The following is a 15,082-nucleotide window of genomic DNA, read 5'->3' on the forward strand; positions in this document are numbered from 1 at the left end:
TTTGTTCACAAAGCCCTACTACACAAGCTTTCAACTTACCTAACTTTGTTGTTAAAGTATAAAAAATATATATATGAGAGACCAAACCATGGTTGGTTAACTCTTGAGATTGCTCGGGCCAAATGAGGTAAATCAGCTTTTAGTTTTAATGCACCTCATTACTGGAACCAACTGCAAAATACACTGGAATTGGATGCTCTGATGCCGCATGGGGAAAATGTAAATATTGATTGGGGAACTATTTGCTGTTTTCTTGATTGTTTGTTGTGCTGTATTTTAGTTTGTTTCTCTGATTTCCATTTGATTTGGTCTATGAATTGCATGTGCAGATTGTGTGCGCAGGGTTCCTTTGCGAAAGAGACCCTGATCTCAACGGTGACCTGTTTAAATAAAGCAAACATTTTAAAAAATATAGACATTACACAAACCACATTTCTTCTCATATTTTAAGAAATGATTGTATGCAGAATGAGGATCGAGACTATGTATTGTACATATGTACAACAGTATAAAATTATAAAACATCAGACAACCAAATAAATAACAATTCCAAGCAAGTTTTTAGTTTGATCGTAAAACTGCCAGTTTGTTCCACAGTATACAGGACTGTTTTGTGCTTTGTTTTAACCTTTTTTTATTTTAAAGCCAGACTTTAATAGATAAAATAGAGTATTATTGGTTCTAAGAAAAAGTATTATACAAATATTATACATATATTATGTACAGATCATAATCTTTGGAATTGTGACGTATATTACAAATTATTTTGAAGAAACAAAAGCCATGGGCATCGAGAATCCTAATATTCAGTGTGGTGGTTCCATTAGGAGTTTCATTGTCTTGTTTCAGCCCAGCATCTTCAGTACATAGTTCACAGACCTCCATCAGCCTCGTGGAATTGGGAGCTGAAAAACACCATACATATTTCGGCCACACTTATTCCACCGTGCATTCATACAATCTTGAAATGGACCAGCCAATGCAAAAGAGTGGAAAAGCCCCCATCAATAAGAGATTTCTGACTTTCAGGCGTGAGCTTGGTGCTCAGCTTTCAAATGATATTCCCAATTCCTCTCTTGATTCCAGTCACAGTAAGTGTTGGGGTGATGTATCTACTTACCTTATGGGAACACAGGACCCCTGAATATCCTTTCCTGCAGGCACAGACATTAGGGCGGATACATCGGCTCCCATAAAGACACTTCTGTTCACAGAGTGCTGTAGAAATGACAGAAATCACAATGGAGAAATGACAAATTTGAAATGAAAATCACAATGCAGAGGAGAGAGAGAGAGAGAGAGAGAGAGAGAGAGAGAGAGAGAGAGAGAGAGAGAGAGAGGCAGCAGGTGAGGGACGAGTCCTAAATCAGCCTAGCATCCTAATAATGGCATCGTCATAATGACAGAGCTGACACTAATCTCTCTCTACTCATATTACCATCCTGAGGATTCTGGGTAAGTCCCAGAGAGGGGCCAAAATGGAGCCATGACAACACAGTCGCCATAATCATCCCATCCAACCTCATTACCATGCATAACTAAATGTGAACACTGGGACTGCCTTTGAATTTAAGGCAGGAATGACTTTATTATACACTTGAATACCCCTGTGTGGACTGAATTTTATAGATTTTATTACGCCGTATACTTGGGAGATTTACTTACAGCTATTAGTGGTTTGATAGAAAGAAATAAACAGGGCTGAGGCAGTGTAAACAGATAAACAGAAATGATGAATCATCTTTACGTACGGTGACTTCACTATAAAGGGAGTTAAGTGCTTCCGTTCCTCTCATGACTCCCAAGTCATTCTTCAAAGTCATGTGTTGGCTGGTTAATGCTGGGATGCTGAACAAGCTCACGCAGGAACTACTAGTGATACTCTGACGAGATGTAGCTGTCAGTGTTTGTGTGTGCAACCAACACACACAGCGGATTGTTAACGTGGTTATGGTGGTTGTTGTTGTTGTTGCTGCTGCGATGACCAGATGATAAAAGTTGTTAACGGAGAGCTTGTTAAGCATGGTGGTGGTGAGAGTGAGCTGACGAGGGACGTTTTTAGAGACGTATGAAACTGGCAATAAACGTCAATAAAAGAGAACTATTGTAAAATATACTGTGTCCATAAAAATGTATATAGTATGAATAAGCTGGAAGTAGAAGCCTAAGGGTTGTTGTCCACTAGTTCACTCCAATTAGGGGAGGGGTGGTAGGGTTAGGGGGGGGGGGTAGGGTTAGGGGAGGGGGGGTAGGGTTAGGGGGGGGGGGGGGGGGTTAGGGGGGGGGGGTAGGGTTAGGGGAGGGGGGGTAGGGTTAGGGGAACATAATAAAGGAAAATATACATTAAAAAAATAATATATATATATATTCCCCAAAAATATATGGGGGATTGGAAATTATGTAGACAATTACATTGATGGAAGCCACAATCTATCTGCAATATTAAAGCTGATCTACCCCTTTAGAAAATAAAGAAATAAATAAAGATGTTTATCAGCGGTAACTCTGGGGGAATAACCACTGTCTAAATCGGTATCTCATTGGTATCATAAACCAGCCCAGGACTGTGTAGAGCTGGTCTCAGGAGTCAACACCAGAGGAGGCTGGTGGGAGGAGCTATAGGAGGACGGGCTCATTGTGATGGCTGGAATGGATTGAATGGAACAGTATCAAACACATCAAACATAAGGAAACCTCAGGTTTGACTTCTAGCCATTACAATGAGCCTGTCCTCCTATAGCTCCCCCCACCAGCCTCCTCTGGTCTACACCTAACAATGTAATTGTAGTAGAGACCTGGCCTACGCTAGACACATGTAACAGGGGAAGGAGACAGAACATTTGTCACAGAGAGAGTTCCACTCTCCACAGAAGAACTAGGGTGGTGGGATGCAATTAAACAGACAATTTCAGATAATTAACCTAAACACACCACTTTCTTCAGAGAGGAAGAGTGTGTGTGTATGTGAGTGTGTGTATGTGAGTGTGTGTGTGTGTGTGCGTGAGTGTGTGTGTGTGCGTGAGTGTAGGCTCGCGAATGTAGGCGTACTTACGGACTTGGCATAGCATGCCCTGCCAGCCTGGAGGACAGTGGCAAGTGTTATGGCCAACACACTCTCCTCCATTCAGACGCTTCTGTAGACAAGTGGATGGGGAGCGACAACACAACATCAATCAATTCACAAACCATTGCCGATGAATGAGTTAACTCTGGCTTATGAATGAGTTACGAATAGCTTATGAATGTGTTATGTATGGCTTGTGAACGTTCTGAATGTATCGTTCTGAATGTGTTATGTATGGCTTATGAACATTCTGAATGTGTTATGTATGGCTTATGAACATTCTGCATGTGTTATGTATGGCTTATGAACATTCTGCATGTGTTATGTATGGCTTATGAACATTCTGAATGTGTTATGTATGGCTTATGAACATTCTGAATGTGTTATGTATGGCTTATGAACGTTCTGAATGTGTTATGTATGGCTTATGAACATTCTGAATGTGTTATGTATGGCTTATGAACATTCTGAATGTGTTATGTATGGCTTATGAACATTCTGAATGTGTTATGTATGGCTTATGAACATTCTGAATGTGTTATGTATGGCTTATGAACGTTCTGAATGTATCGTTATGAATGTGTTATGTATGGCTTATGAACATTCTGAATGTGTTATGTATGGCTTATGAACATTCTGCATGTGTTATGTATGGCTTATGAACATTCTGAATGTGTTATGTATGGCTTATGAACATTCTGAATGTGTTATGTATGGCTTATGAACGTTCTGAATGTATCGTTATGAATGTGTTATGTATGGCTTATGAACATTCTGAATGTGTTATGTATGGCTTATGAACATTCTGCATGTGTTATGTATGGCTTATGAACATTCTGAATGTGTTATGTATGGCTTATGAATGTTCTGAATGTATCATTCTGAATGTGTTATGTATGGCTTATGAACATTCTGCATGTGTTATGTATGGCTTATGAACATTCTGAATGTGTTATGTATGGCTTATGAACATTCTGCATGTGTTATGTATGGCTTATGAACATTCTGAATGTGTTATGTATGGCTTATGAACATTCTGAATGTGTTATGTATGGCTTATGAACATTCTGAATGTATCGTTCTGAATGTGTTATGAAGTCCTAATGTAGGAACCATTGAAATAAACAGAGTGACATCAGAATATCTCTTGGCATGTTGTAATTGTGTCCATATTGCGTCCATAAAACATGCTTTTGCATAAAGCGCTTCACAAGCGGTTAAACATTCTAGGTGACTACCTGCTGCTATTAAATGCTTGTTTGTGAGCGCCTGCTGTCGGTGAACCACTACACATCCCAAATGCCATGATTAATTGTTTTCGTACGCACACGCCTCCACAGCTAGCGTGGAGGCGTCTGTTTACAGGTGGCCGGTGCAAACTGTGGAACTCCTGCGGGAGCCCACGGACGTTTACCGCACCGCTTTCCTCTCCATCCAGATGGACAGTCGCACACATCTGGGCCCGCGCACCGCCCGCCGCTCATGCACATGGGCTCACATACACCTGCATAAGGGGGAGGGCGGGATGGAGAGGGAGAGGCTGGAACTTACCACCTCAGCTCCTACGCATTAACCAGAATAACGATCCACAGTATCTCACAGGGCAGAGAGAGATTGGCAACTGACCCGTGCATTTACTGCACCTGATAGGCGTAATCAATGCGGTGCAGAGGACAGCCAGTTCTACCATGAGCACATTGCTGAAGCTATCACGGCACTAATAACCCATTAGTAGCAGGTTGGTAATGTATAGCTAAATTAAAACCTTCACGTAAAACCCCCTGCATGCATCACTACTTTTAGTCAATAGCACTCCATAGCATCAATTTGACTATACCCAGTCTCCACATGAAGCTCTGAAATGTTGGTTCCTGCTCCCTCGGGCGGGCGCCTCTTACTGGGTGCATCCATCAAATGCTTCCCTCATCCATATGGCTCAATTTACCCGCCAATATGCTGTACATTAACACAGCTCTGGAATTAACTGGCTCCACTGTGTTGAGGGCACTTTGTCAGACTGACACACATATGGTGGTGGGTAATAGATGACGAGGAGGAGGGGTAGAGGACGAAGAGAGGGGGGGGGGTGGAGGAAGAGGAGGGGAATGAGGAGCAGGTGGAGGAGGAGGGGGAGGTGGCGTGGCTTTATTCACTTTTTTCACAGCGCCACCCGGTGTATCCCTCGGCGCAGGAGCAGACGCTGTTTCTCATGCATACGCCCCCATTCTTACAGGGAGGGCTGCAGACAGCTGGGAAACAGCAAGAGATAGAAAGAGAGGGGAGAGATGGAGAAAGAGAGAGAGAGAGGAGAGATGGAGAAAGAGAGCGATAAAGAGAGGTGGGGAGCAATGGGGTTGAGAGAGAGAGTGGGGAGAGAGAAATAGAGAGAGAGAGAGAGAGAGCGAGAGAGAGAGAGCGAGAGAAAGAGATGCACCTAAACCTCTGTCAATCTATTGGATTAGTTTTCCTTTCATTCAACAAGTAAATGCACAAATCAAAACTCCCACAGCAGGCCCATGACTCTGTGTTGTCGTCAGGACAGTATGTGGGCAAGGACATGGGCAGACTGAACGTTGTGTGTGTGTGGCTCAGCTGGTAAGAGTGTGATGCTAGCAACGACAAGGTTGTGGAGGCCACACACTAAAAAACGTACGCAGCCACTTTACTGTAAGTCACGTTGGATAAAAGTGTCTCCTAAGTGCAACAATTAAATGAAGAGTGCAATTTACCGTGCAATTCACCGCTACTGGGCGCCGTAGAAGCCCCGGGGACAGACACAGGTGTTCAGACGAAGACAAGTCCCTCCGTTCAGACACATAGGGGAGCACACAGCTGGAGGACAGACACTCAACCAATCAACTGACCAATCAATCAATCAATCAATCAATCAATCAAATGTGTTTATAAAGCCCTTCATACATCGACAGTTGTCACTCAGTGCTTTACAGTAGCCCAAACTAGACCCCAAAGAGCAAGCAGAAGGACAGAGGAACACACCAGGAAGGGTAGCTTGCTGCATGCGCAACAGCTAATGAGGATCCTAATAAACTAAAAGAAAGTGTCCAGGACCAGAGCTGTACCTGTCTCACAGGAGGGTCCGGTCCAGCCAGGCAGACAGGCACACTCATCAGGAGACAAACACTCTCCTCCGTTGTGACAGTGGCTGTTCCACACCACTGCAGAACAGATAGATGGGATAGAGTGAGCAACGCAGAGATACCATATACGTTATTGACGTAGCATTGTTCTGGACAATGTTCTCCACCTATATGGTATACCCCAATTCATGTCGTTAAGTTAAAAAGAATACAAAATTATTTGATTTTTTTTTCTAACACCTTTCAAATCAATGAGGGTTCGGAACTTTACAGCTAATTATCTCAGAGTCATATTTTGGCAGATAAAACCATATAATTCCAAGGTCACGATATTACTAGAGTGGTTCATGTCATAAACTTTTCTAACCATTTCATTCTGTGGTGAGGAGGGACACAGCCTCATTTCATTCTGTGGTGAGGAGGGACACAGCCTCATTTCATTCTGTGGTGAGGAGGGACACAGCCTCATTTCATTCTGTGGTGAGGAGGGACACAGCTTCATTTCATTCTGTGGTGAGGAGGGACACAGCTCCATTTCATTCTGTGGTGAGGAGGGACACAGCCTCATTTCATTCTGTGGTGAGGAGGGACACAGCTTCATTTCATTCTGTGGTGAGGAGGGACACAGCTCCATTTCGTTCTGTGGTGAGGAGGGACACAGCCTCATTTCATTCTGTGGTGAGGAGGGACACAGCTTCATTTCATTCTGTGGTGAGGAGGGACACAGCTCCATTTCGTTCTGTGGTGAGGAGGGACACAGCCTCATTTCATTCTGTGGTGAGGAGGGACACAGCTCCATTTCATTCTGAGGTGAGGAGGGACACAGCCCCATTTCGTTCTGTGGTGAGGAGGGACACAGCTCCATTTCATTCTGTGGTGAGGAGGGACACAGCCTAATTTCATTCTGTGGTGAGGAGGGACACAGCTTCATTTCATTCTGTGGTGAGGAGGGACACAGCTCCATTTCGTTCTGTGGTGAGGAGGGACACAGCCTCATTTCATTCTGTGGTGAGGAGGGACACAGCTTCATTTCATTCTGTGGTGAGGAGGGACACAGCTCCATTTCGTTCTGTGGTGAGGAGGGACACAGCCTCATTTCATTCTGTGGTGAGGAGGGACACAGCTCCATTTCATTCTGTGGTGAGGAGGGACACAGCCTCATTTCATTCTGTGGTGAGGAGGGACACAGCTCCATTTCGTTCTGTGGTGAGGAGGGACACAGCTCCATTTCATTCTGTGGTGAGGAGGGACACAGCCTCATTTCATTCTGTGGTGAGGAGGGACACAGCTCCATTTCATTCTGTGGTGAGGAGGGACACAGCTCCATTTCATTCTGTGGTGAGGAGGGACACAGCTCCATTTCATTCTGTGGTGAGGAGGGACACAGCTCCATTTCGTTCTGTGGTGAGGAGGGACACAGCTCCATTTCGTTCTGTGGTGAGGAGGGACACAGCTCCATTTCGTTCTGTGGTGAGGAGGGACACAGCTCCATTTCGTTCTGTGGTGAGGAGGGACACAGCCTCATTTCGTTCTGTGGTGAGGAGGGACACAGCCTCATTTCATTCTGTGGTGAGGAGGGACACAGCTCCATTTCGTTCTGTGATGAGGAGGGACACAGCTCCATTTCGTTCTGTGGTGAGGAGGGACACAGCTCCATTTCATTCTGTGGTGAGGAGGGACACAGCCTCATTTCATTCTGTGGTGAGGAGGGACACAGCTTCATTTCGTTCTGTGGTGAGGAGGGACACAGCCTCATTTCATTCTGTGGTGAGGAGGGACACAGCTCCATTTCGTTCTGTGGTGAGGAGGGACACAGCTCCATTTAATTATGTGGTGAGGAGGGACACAGCTCCATTTCGTTCTGTGGTGAGGAGGGACACAGCTCCATTTCGTTCTGTGGTGAGGAGGGACACAGCTCCATTTAATTCTGTGGTGAGGAGGGACACAGCTCCATTTCGTTCTGTGGTGAGGAGGGACACAGCTCCATTTCGTTCTGTGGTGAGGAGGGACACAGCCACATTTCGTTCTGTGGTGAGGAGGGACACAGCCCCATTTCGTTCTGTGGTGAGGAGGGACACAGCTCCATTTCGTTCTGTGGTGAGGAGGGACACAGCTCCATTTCGTTCTGTGGTGAGGAGGGACACAGCCACATTTCATTCTGTGGTGAGGAGGGACACAGCCCCATTTCGTTCTGTGGTGAGGAGGGACACAGCTCCATTTCATTCTGTGGTGAGGAGGGACACAGCTCCATTTCATTCTGTGGTGAGGAGGGACACAGCCTCATTTCATTCTGTGGTGAGGAGGGACACAGCTCCATTTCGTTCTGTGGTGAGGAGGGACACAGCTCCATTTCATTCTGTGGTGAGGAGGGACACAGCCTCATTTCATTCTGTGGTGAGGAGGGACACAGCTCCATTTCATTCTGTGGTGAGGAGGGACACAGCCCCATTTCGTTCTGTGGTGAGGAGGGACACAGCTCCATTTCATTCTGTGGTGAGGAGGGACACAGCCTCATTTCATTCTGTGGTGAGGAGGGACACAGCTTCATTTCGTTCTGTGGTGAGGAGGGACACAGCTCCATTTCATTCTGTGGTGAGGAGGGACACAGCCTCATTTCATTCTGTGGTGAGGAGGGACACAGCTCCATTTCGTTCTGTGGTGAGGAGGGACACAGCTCCATTTCGTTCTGTGGTGAGGAGGGACACAGCTCCATTTCATTCTGTGGTGAGGAGGGACACAGCCTCATTTCATTCTGTGGTGAGGAGGGACACAGCTTCATTTCGTTCTGTGGTGAGGAGGGACACAGCCTCATTTCATTCTGTGGTGAGGAGGGACACAGCTCCATTTCGTTCTGTGGTGAGGAGGGACACAGCTCCATTTAATTATGTGGTGAGGAGGGACACAGCTCCATTTCGTTCTGTGGTGAGGAGGGACACAGCTCCATTTCGTTCTGTGGTGAGGAGGGACACAGCTCCATTTAATTCTGTGGTGAGGAGGGACACAGCTCCATTTCGTTCTGTGGTGAGGAGGGACACAGCTCCATTTCGTTCTGTGGTGAGGAGGGACACAGCCACATTTCGTTCTGTGGTGAGGAGGGACACAGCCCCATTTCGTTCTGTGGTGAGGAGGGACACAGCTCCATTTCGTTCTGTGGTGAGGAGGGACACAGCTCCATTTCGTTCTGTGGTGAGGAGGGACACAGCCACATTTCGTTCTGTGGTGAGGAGGGACACAGCCCCATTTCGTTCTGTGGTGAGGAGGGACACAGCTCCATTTCGTTCTGTGGTGAGGAGGGACACAGCTCCATTTCATTCTGTGGTGAGGAGGGACACAGCTCCATTTCATTCTGTGGTGAGGAGGGACACAGCCTCATTTCATTCTGTGGTGAGGAGGGACACAGCTCCATTTCGTTCTGTGGTGAGGAGGGACACAGCTCCATTTCATTCTGTGGTGAGGAGGGACACAGCCTCATTTCATTCTGTGGTGAGGAGGGACACAGCTCCATTTCATTCTGTGGTGAGGAGGGACACAGCCCCATTTCGTTCTGTGGTGAGGAGGGACACAGCTCCATTTCATTCTGTGGTGAGGAGGGACACAGCCTCATTTCATTCTGTGGTGAGGAGGGACACAGCTTCATTTCGTTCTGTGGTGAGGAGGGACACAGCTCCATTTCATTCTGTGGTGAGGAGGGACACAGCCTCATTTCATTCTGTGGTGAGGAGGGACACAGCTCCATTTCGTTCTGTGGTGAGGAGGGACACAGCTCCATTTCGTTCTGTGGTGAGGAGGGACACAGCTCCATTTCGTTCTGTGGTGAGGAGGGACACAGCTCCATTTCGTTCTGTGGTGAGGAGGGACACAGCTCCATTTCGTTCTGTGGTGAGGAGGGACACAGCCTCATTTAATTATGTGGTGAGGAGGGACACAGCTCCATTTCGTTCTGTGGTGAGGAGGGACACAGCTCCATTTCGTTCTGTGGTGAGGAGGGACACAGCTCCATTTCATTCTGTGGTGAGGAGGGACACAGCCTCATTTCATTCTGTGGTGAGGAGGGACACAGCTTCATTTCGTTCTGTGGTGAGGAGGGACACAGCCTCATTTCATTCTGTGGTGAGGAGGGACACAGCTCCATTTCGTTCTGTGGTGAGGAGGGACACAGCTCCATTTAATTATGTGGTGAGGAGGGACACAGCTCCATTTCGTTCTGTGGTGAGGAGGGACACAGCTCCATTTCGTTCTGTGGTGAGGAGGGACACAGCTCCATTTAATTCTGTGGTGAGGAGGGACACAGCCCCATTTCGTTCTGTGGTGAGGAGGGACACAGCTCCATTTCGTTCTGTGGTGAGGAGGGACACAGCCACATTTCGTTCTGTGGTGAGGAGGGACACAGCCCCATTTCGTTCTGTGGTGAGGAGGGACACAGCTCCATTTCGTTCTGTGGTGAGGAGGGACACAGCTCCATTTGGTTCTGTGGTGAGGAGGGACACAGCTCCATTTCGTTCTGTGGTGAGGAGGGACACAGCTCCATTTCGTTCTGTGGTGAGGAGGGACACAGCTCCATTTCGTTCTGTGGTGAGGAGGGACACAGCTCCATTTCGTTCTGTGGTGAGGAGGGACACAGCCTCATTTAATTCTGTGGTGAGGAGGGACACAGCTCCATTTCGTTCTGTGGTGAGGAGGGACACAGCTCCATTTCGTTCTGTGGTGAGGAGGGACACAGCTCCATTTCATTCTGTGGTGAGGAGGGACACAGCCTCATTTCATTCTGTGGTGAGGAGGGACACAGCTTCATTTCGTTCTGTGGTGAGGAGGGACACAGCCTCATTTCATTCTGTGGTGAGGAGGGACACAGCTCCATTTCGTTCTGTGGTGAGGAGGGACACAGCTCCATTTAATTATGTGGTGAGGAGGGACACAGCTCCATTTCGTTCTGTGGTGAGGAGGGACACAGCTCCATTTCGTTCTGTGGTGAGGAGGGACACAGCTCCATTTAATTCTGTGGTGAGGAGGGACACAGCCCCATTTCGTTCTGTGGTGAGGAGGGACACAGCTCCATTTCGTTCTGTGGTGAGGAGGGACACAGCCACATTTCGTTCTGTGGTGAGGAGGGACACAGCCCCATTTCGTTCTGTGGTGAGGAGGGACACAGCTCCATTTCGTTCTGTGGTGAGGAGGGACACAGCTCCATTTCGTTCTGTGGTGAGGAGGGACACAGCTCCATTTCGTTCTGTGGTGAGGAGGGACACAGCTCCATTTCGTTCTGTGGTGAGGAGGGACACAGCTCCATTTCGTTCTGTGGTGAGGAGGGACACAGCTCCATTTCGTTCTGTGGTGAGGAGGGACACAGCCTCATTTCATTCTGTGGTGAGGAGGGACACAGCTCCATTTCGTTCTGTGGTGAGGAGGGACACAGCTCCATTTCGTTCTGTGGTGAGGAGGGACACAGCTCCATTTCATTCTGTGGTGAGGAGGGACACAGCCTCATTTCATTCTGTGGTGAGGAGGGACACAGCTTCATTTCGTTCTGTGGTGAGGAGGGACACAGCCTCATTTCATTCTGTGGTGAGGAGGGACACAGCTCCATTTCGTTCTGTGGTGAGGAGGGACACAGCTCCATTTAATTATGTGGTGAGGAGGGACACAGCTCCATTTCGTTCTGTGGTGAGGAGGGACACAGCTCCATTTCGTTCTGTGGTGAGGAGGGACACAGCTCCATTTAATTCTGTGGTGAGGAGGGACACAGCCCCATTTCGTTCTGTGGTGAGGAGGGACACAGCTCCATTTCGTTCTGTGGTGAGGAGGGACACAGCCACATTTCGTTCTGTGGTGAGGAGGGACACAGCCCCATTTCGTTCTGTGGTGAGGAGGGACACAGCTCCATTTCGTTCTGTGGTGAGGAGGGACACAGCTCCATTTGGTTCTGTGGTGAGGAGGGACACAGCTCCATTTCGTTCTGTGGTGAGGAGGGACACAGCTCCATTTCGTTCTGTGGTGAGGAGGGACACAGCTCCATTTCGTTCTGTGGTGAGGAGGGACACAGCTCCATTTCGTTCTGTGGTGAGGAGGGACACAGCCTCATTTAATTCTGTGGTGAGGAGGGACACAGCTCCATTTCGTTCTGTGGTGAGGAGGGACACAGCTCCATTTCGTTCTGTGGTGAGGAGGGACACAGCTCCATTTCATTCTGTGGTGAGGAGGGACACAGCCTCATTTCATTCTGTGGTGAGGAGGGACACAGCTTCATTTCGTTCTGTGGTGAGGAGGGACACAGCCTCATTTCATTCTGTGGTGAGGAGGGACACAGCTCCATTTCGTTCTGTGGTGAGGAGGGACACAGCTCCATTTAATTATGTGGTGAGGAGGGACACAGCTCCATTTCGTTCTGTGGTGAGGAGGGACACAGCTCCATTTCGTTCTGTGGTGAGGAGGGACACAGCTCCATTTAATTCTGTGGTGAGGAGGGACACAGCCCCATTTCGTTCTGTGGTGAGGAGGGACACAGCTCCATTTCGTTCTGTGGTGAGGAGGGACACAGCCACATTTCGTTCTGTGGTGAGGAGGGACACAGCCCCATTTCGTTCTGTGGTGAGGAGGGACACAGCTCCATTTCGTTCTGTGGTGAGGAGGGACACAGCTCCATTTCGTTCTGTGGTGAGGAGGGACACAGCTCCATTTCGTTCTGTGGTGAGGAGGGACACAGCTCCATTTCGTTCTGTGGTGAGGAGGGACACAGCTCCATTTCGTTCTGTGGTGAGGAGGGACACAGCTCCATTTCGTTCTGTGGTGAGGAGGGACACAGCCTCATTTCATTCTGTGGTGAGGAGGGACACAGCTCCATTTCGTTCTGTGGTGAGGAGGGACACAGCTCCATTTCGTTCTGTGGTGAGGAGGGACACAGCTCCATTTCATTCTGTGGTGAGGAGGGACACAGCCTCATTTCATTCTGTGGTGAGGAGGGACACAGCTTCATTTCGTTCTGTGGTGAGGAGGGACACAGCCTCATTTCATTCTGTGGTGAGGAGGGACACAGCTCCATTTCGTTCTGTGGTGAGGAGGGACACAGCTCCATTTAATTATGTGGTGAGGAGGGACACAGCTCCATTTCGTTCTGTGGTGAGGAGGGACACAGCTCCATTTCGTTCTGTGGTGAGGAGGGACACAGCTCCATTTAATTCTGTGGTGAGGAGGGACACAGCCCCATTTCGTTCTGTGGTGAGGAGGGACACAGCTCCATTTCGTTCTGTGGTGAGGAGGGACACAGCCACATTTCGTTCTGTGGTGAGGAGGGACACAGCCCCATTTCGTTCTGTGGTGAGGAGGGACACAGCTCCATTTCGTTCTGTGGTGAGGAGGGACACAGCTCCATTTCGTTCTGTGGTGAGGAGGGACACAGCTCCATTTCGTTCTGTGGTGAGGAGGGACATAGCCTTGACATTAACACTATTGGTTCGCCAAGTCCAATCCAATTTAAACGCGAGTAACCTGACAAAGATCCATCTTGGATTAAAATACAAATTAAGGGTTGCAAATCAAATCAAATGTTATTTGTCACGTGCGCCGAATACAACAACGAATAAGAATACGTGAAATGCTTACTTACAAGCCCTTAACCCAACAATGCAGTTCAAGTAAGAGTTCAGAAAAGATTTACTAAATAAATTAAAGTAAAAAATTCTATAGAAAAGTAACACAATAAAATAAGAATAACGAGGCTTTATACAGGGGGTACTGGTACCGAGTCAATGTGCGGGGGTACAGGTTAGTCCAGGTAATTTGTACATGTAGGTAGGGATAAAGTATAGATAATGAACAGCGAGTAGCAGCAGTGTAAAAACAAAGGGGAGGGGGGGGGGGCTGCCAATAGAATTGTCCGGGTGGCCATTTCATACATTTTTCAGCAGTCTTATGGCTTGGGGGTAGAAGCTGTTAAGGAGCCATTTGGAACTAGACAGTATCGCTTGCTGTGCGGTAGCAGAGGGAACAGTCTATGACTTGGGTGACTGGAGTCTTTTACAAGTTTTTTGGGCCTTCCTCTAACACCGCCTGGCATATAGGTCCTGGACAGCAGGAAGCTTGGCCCCAGTGATGTACTGGGCCACTCGCACTACCCTCTGTATGTGGCAGAGCAGTCACGTGTGTGGGTCCTACTTCATTTGTGAGTGATGGCATATTCAATTTGCATGATGAATGACTTGTGATGATGTGTGCTGAACTCACTGGTCTCACATCTGGGGCCCCACAAAGCCGTAGGGACAGGAGCAGGTGCTGGGTCCCACGCATATTCCTCCATGCTCACAGGGCAGACTGCACAGAGCTGTGGGTGGGGATGTTAAGAATGCGGTACGCACGGGTTATGAATGCGTTAGGCATGGGTTATGAATGCGTTACGCATGGGTTATGAATGCGCTACGCATGAGTTATGAATGCGTTGCGCATGGGTTACGAATGCGTTGCGCATGGGTTACGAATGCATTACGCATGGGTTCCGAAAGTGTTACGCATGGGTTACGAATGCGTTACGCATGGGTTATGAATGCGTTACGCAGTTCTTAGGTAGGTACCCTTCAAATAAAGTGTTAGCGGGAAAATAATCAGGGAAAATAAGCAGCCAGGCTTTGCCCACACATTTCTCCATCAGTCAGCTAGTACTAGGAAGCAGTGTCTCACTACAGCTTGGTTTAACCTCATCTCCATTGCATTGGTGGGACTCTGATTCTGAGCTGTAGGTGGCAGTAGTGTTTCAAGCCTCTGTCAGTAATGTCTCAAACCAGCTCAAGGAGGGAGGGCTTATCAAATGCCCACAACTGCTTCTTTAGGTCTGCACTCACACGCACGCACCCATATGTACAGTACCGGACACGGACCGGACTTCCCTCAGCACTGCCTTCCCATCTTTGCGTGATGAGCTTGCTTTCTCTGT

General features: G+C 47.9%; 1 long non-coding RNA gene across 1 annotated transcript; it reads right to left on the bottom strand.

The window, feature by feature from the left end:
- Nucleotides 1-650: 650 nt before the first annotated feature.
- LOC109890666 (uncharacterized) lies at nt 651-3,145 on the bottom strand. The gene is made up of 3 exons (XR_002255441.2): nt 3,053-3,145; nt 1,121-1,218; nt 651-905 (listed from the first exon to the last, which is right to left on the bottom strand). It is a non-coding gene; the product is annotated as an uncharacterized LOC109890666 (long non-coding RNA).
- Between the last annotated feature and the right edge of the window lie 11,937 nt (nt 3,146-15,082).

Source organism: Oncorhynchus kisutch, linkage group LG5 (assembly GCF_002021735.2).
Source record: "Oncorhynchus kisutch isolate 150728-3 linkage group LG5, Okis_V2, whole genome shotgun sequence".
Lineage (NCBI taxonomy): Eukaryota > Metazoa > Chordata > Actinopteri > Salmoniformes > Salmonidae > Oncorhynchus > Oncorhynchus kisutch.